Below are 5674 nucleotides of genomic sequence, written 5' to 3'. Positions count from 1 at the left end.
GACGTAGGGCGGGGCTTGCGCTCCACCGGACGGCATGACGTAGGGCGGGGCTTGCGCTCCATCTGACGGCATGACGTAGGGCCCCCGTCTCTACCTGACGCCGGCACATCGAGCTCACGGCGAAACATACAAAGGGGCTCGCGATCTCCCTGACGGCGTGACGTAATCAGGGGGTCGCGATCCGTCTGACCACGAGACGTGACGTGTTGGGAATCCTGTGGTCTACCTGACGCGTGACGTAGAGGGAATCCCACCGGCTACTTGACGCGTGACGTAGAGGGAATCCCACGGGCTACTTGACGCGTGACGTTCAGGGGAATCCCGTGGAGAGACCAGGGCCGGGGCTGAAGGCGGAGTCTGGGACCGAATGTCCATCAAAGAGCGGGGCTCTGTTCCCGGGGAAGGTCTCCGTTCCTCACAGAGAGCGGGGGGAGTGAGGAGAGGGGCAGAGGTGTAGTCTACGTGATACGCAGGTATACGCCGTATACCCACTAAGAAAGCTCCAGCATTTCCGTATGCTCACTTAGAAATGCGCAATGACACGTATCAACTTGGATAGTGACCGAAGTTCTGTTTATTTTATGAATGAAAGTATGACAGTACTGTCACAGCTCTGTCATACTTTCATTCATAAGTTCAACCTGTGCGCTGTGTCTCTGTCAGAGTCGCACTTTTCCTTGTCGGAAGTGGGAAAGTCCCGAGTTCCGAGTACAATGGAACGCAGCATTATAATAGCCATACAGAGACTTCCGTGCCCGTGGTGACCGCCCGTGACCTAGACCTGTCAGTCGGCGCCGAGGTGATGTCCAGCGGCTCAACAGTAAATATGAAGCGGAAGCAACAAACTACCCTTAGCCATTTAAAAAAAAAAACAAGCCTGCTGCTGCCTCGGACGACACCCCAGCAGTCACTAGGACGTTAGATGAAGTAGAGGGAACTACAGCGGAGCCTGATGCCAGCAGTGTATCGGGTAAGTGAAAGTCGTATACAAGTGAACTTTAGCAGATATTAAACTACTAGCTGCTAGCTTATAAGAGATTTCCCAAACGGAATGAATACCACACATATATTCACTAAACGGCCTTGCTAGCTCAATCTTGTTGTAGTAAAGTAGTAAATAACGTAGTTATTACACATTTTACTGTGAGACTGTGAGTGTGTGTGTGCTGAATATCTCCTTGTTCCTTCTAGATGATAACTCCTGGCCAGCCCTATGGACTGAGAGTCAGGCTAGGGAGTTTAAAAGCAGGCATTCTTGGTTAGAATGGAAGGACAGAAAGTTAGGTAAATATCAGCCAACTTGTAAAGCTGGTATAAACACATGAAGTCAACTTTATGCAAATGAGAGTATAGCTGGTTTATTTTCATCTTAAAGATACATTAATTTCACTTTTATACAATTAAATTATAATGATATTGTCACAGTGAAGCTTATTTACAGTTCATTCAATTATTTTGAATAGATTCTTATCCAGTTCAGAAGGTGTTATTGCTAATATAGATTCAAAAAAGACTACTTGTATGATGTTAATTAGCCATGTTTTTGTTTACTTCCAGGTTGTGCTATTTGCAGCATAACAAAATCTACTGGCGTCTTAACAGAGAAAATAATTTCCATATCTGAGGAGTGGGCGATGTTTAAGATCCAGTCATCAGGCTCAAGCAGACCAACAGCCCTGGCCTCCTTGAGAAACAAGATCAGACGGCATGAGATGTCCAGGGCACACGAAATAGCTCAGGAGCTCACTGAAAAGGGTGGACAGGATTTACTTGGGAATCTTGTGAGAGCTGTGTCAGACACTGTGTTAGCTGAGACAAATGCTGTTTTCAGAACAGCATATTATCTTGCCAAGATGAACCGACCTTTCTCTGACCATGACGATCTCATTGAGCTTCATGAAAAAAACGGTGTCAACATGGGCACAAGTCTGCACTCAAGGTTCAGTTCAACAAAAATTGTGGAACACATAGCAAAAAAAATGCAGACAAAAATAGTTGACAGCATTGTGTCATCTTCAAGCAAGCTGTCTGTTCTCATTGATGAGGCAACTTCTCTCAGCCATAAATCAGCCATAATTGTCAATGTGAAAGCCTCTTTAGATGGATTCAAATACTCCTAAATTTGTTTTTTTGGACCTGGTGGAGCTGGAAAGCCAGAGGGCAGAGTCTATAGAGGAAGCTCTATTAAACTGTTTGGACACTGCAGGCTTTAGTGAAGAGTGGCTTCAAAACAACTGGATCTCATTTGTTTCTGATGGAGACAGTGTTATGTTAGGCAAAAACTCTGGTGTGGCAACCAGGCTGACTGCAAGGTACCCTAACCTCTTCACATGGCACTGTATGAACCACTGTCTAGAACTGGCTGTAAATGATGCTGTGGATGAGGTTCAGGCAGTCAATCACTTCATAGTTTTCATGGACAAACTCCACAATCTCTACAGTCAGTCCAATAAAAATTCACGGGAACTTATGGAAGCTGCACAAGAAGTGGGCTCACAAGTCCTGAAGATTGGCAGAGTTTTAAACACCCGATGGGTTGCCAGCAGTTTCCGTTCTGTAAAGGCTGTGTGGAGGTCATACGAAGCACTTAACAGACACTTTGAGAATGCTGCAGGAAACCAAACAAGAAACGGCAAAGAGAGGCAAACCTACAGAGGCCTGGCACGTCGTATGCAAAGCAAGGAATTTCTTTGTGACCTTGGACTCATGTATGATGCACTATCTGAACTTTCAAACCTGTCCCAGCAATTACAGGCCCATTCAATCACACTTTTAAGAGCAGAACAGCTGCTGAAGCGCACCATCCGAGTGCTGGCATCATTTAAAGATTCTCCAGGAGAGAAATTGGAGGAAGCATTGAAAGCACAGGCTTTGGGACAGTTTGGATCAGTGTCCCTGGAGTCAAATGCTAAGCTCATGCCGATCAATACAAAGCAGTTCCTACAAAGTCTGATCAACAACATGGAGAAGCGGCTCTCATTTAAGGATGAAATTCTTCATGGTCTCAGCATTCTGGATTCAAGCACCTGGCCATCAACACCTGGCATACGGCATGGTGTGTCACAGGTAAAACGACTGTGCAGGCGATTCAATCTTTGTCAAGAACAAGCTGTCAGTGGAATGAGAGATTTCATCGAGCACCCAGAGAGTGAACCTGAATGCCTCAAACCACTCATCCACTGCATGCAGACCATCCCTTGCAGCACTGCAGTGTGTGAAAGGGGCTTCAGTCTGATGAATATTGTGTACACAGACCAAAGATCTAGAATGTTGTTGTCTAGTGTCAGCAATTTGATGATGATCAGCATCAATGAGCCAAGCAAATATGTATCAAATATGTATCAAAATGGTTACGAAGCCATCTCTCTGCCACGCAAGCAAGAAGGCAGAGCACACCTCAGATGCCTGAGTACAAGCAAATTTGGAAAGTTTTGTAAACTAGCAGGCTACTACATTTAAAGTGAAAAACAATTGTTGACAAAATCCCTTTTAGTGTAATACAAACACTTTTCCATACCTGCTACAGTAGCAGGTACGGAAAAGTGTTTGTATTCCACTAAATATCCCTCATGTAACTGTGTATTCACCTTTGTTTGTTACTTTTTTACAATGAAGGGATTGTGGTGTTTGTTTTATTTTGCATGGGTCATGAGCCCGCCGCTGGTCGTTTTTGCGGATGTACTGTTTTTCTTCTCTGTTAAACACTGAACAGATGTTATTTGCATAGGACTTACTGTGATTGAAAACGTGTATTTTGTGATGCTGTGTGATTGCTGTATTAAGTATGAGTGTGAGACGTCTTAGAACAGTTGCTGATATGTTTTATTTATTTTAATTTATTATTTAAGTATTTTTGTATGGGAAACATAATTCTAAAGAACATGTTTTTATTTTGTATTTTTGCATTTATTGTTTCTTATATAGGGTATTTTATTTTATTGAGTTGTAATTGTTTCTGACAAATGACTAACTCTGTTTTTTCTTGTCTCAAAACTCTAAACAGAGCATGCAGCAGCAGCAGCAATAAATGTCCTGTGCAAAAGACTCAGGTATCCCGTCGTCTCCTTAGCACATCAGTACTGAGGCCAGGCCGGTTACATATACAGTAGTACAGTGTTTATATAGCCAACAGTTATTTATTTATTGATGCTTTATAGTTTATTTGATGCTAGTGCCTAATGGTGATTTTAATTTGACTGTTTATTGTCCTAGAAACTGATGACAATATCGAGTGTTGAATAATCTCAATTACTTATGGTGGCTGTAGGCTACTGTATGCGACAGTGAGTGTGGCGGTGTTTATAGGACGGGTGTGGAAGAGGCTAGGAGGGAATCATCACAGTATACCCACTACAAAAAACTAGACTACACCACTGGGGGAAGTGACCTGGAGAGCTGCAGACGCGATGTGGGAGTGACCCTAGGAGCCGCGCGGGCCCAATTCACCCACCGAACAACGGCGCCACCAACCGGAACATGCACCGGTTGGCTAGACTCGCCTCACAGGCCTCCCAGGGTATCGAGGTGAAGCCGGATGGCGAGGTCTGCCTGGGCTGAGGGAGCCTCAGCGGCAACGTGATCCTCAACGACAGTGGGGCCTCACGACAAGACAATGGGGACCAGGCGTGGGAGGACTGCCGTGAAGAACAATGGGGATGCGGTGATGGGGGACTGCCATGTGGGATGGTGGTAGAACAATGTGGGTCCCGGTGTGGGTGAAATACTGTACTTTTATAATTCTCTACCCAGGGGATAAGCCTGCATTTGTTTGTTTGTTCGTTCCGTTTAAGGCGTTGTGCACACGGCAGCCAGCCAACATTCGCATTTATTTTTATTTTTCTTTTCACTTTTAATTTCAAGTTTTCGTGCACCTTGTGTGTTGTGACTGTTGGCAAACCAATTTCCCTCCGGGGATGAAGAAAGTTTTATTGTATCGTATCGTCAGTGAAAACCAAGGATCAAATCAGGCCTCTTGTGAGGGCCAATAGCTCTCTGATGACTGTGGGTGAGTAGTGATACGTTGGAGCAGATGAGTTTAGAATTGGTGGTCAATGCTGCCCACAAGGTAAGGTGTTATGATGAGCAGCTGACTCCTAGTACCAAGAGCTTGGGTCCTGTTCAGCCCAATCCCCTTTATATTGGAACAAACAGGATGCCCATCTTTTCCAGGGTTGCTTTTACATTAGTGGCCCACCATTGCTCATCACTGCACAGGACAGGAAGAAAATCATGAATGTCATAAACGTCCCACGTTTACTTAGAGGAGGATGTGTTTTTTCAAGTAGTGAACCAGTCACATTACACAAATCAAAATTTCTCTGCCTCAATATGCATAACCCATCTAATAAAAATGAGCCATGCCAATAACAAATAATAAAACATGAGAAATTCAATTTTAAACGGCTAACATTTATCAGAGGGCAAAATATAACAGACAAATTAAGTGAAGCAAAGGAAAAGCATTTTCATGAAATATTTTTGCAATTGAAATCATAAGCAAGTGACTGTAGTCCACACATTATTTTATACAAGGAAAAACTAAATTCCAAAATATACCATGAATACAAATACAAATTTTGTAAATGCCATTAATGCAACACCAGGAAATTACAAATATACTTACCCCCGCCGATGCAAGAGGCTTTTCATTTCCACAAGTGCACATCCACATGCT

The sequence above is a fragment of the Amblyraja radiata genome, chromosome 36, assembly GCF_010909765.2.
Source record: "Amblyraja radiata isolate CabotCenter1 chromosome 36, sAmbRad1.1.pri, whole genome shotgun sequence".
Taxonomy (NCBI): Eukaryota; Metazoa; Chordata; class Chondrichthyes; order Rajiformes; family Rajidae; genus Amblyraja; species Amblyraja radiata.
Note: the sequence above shows the minus strand (reverse complement) of the source record.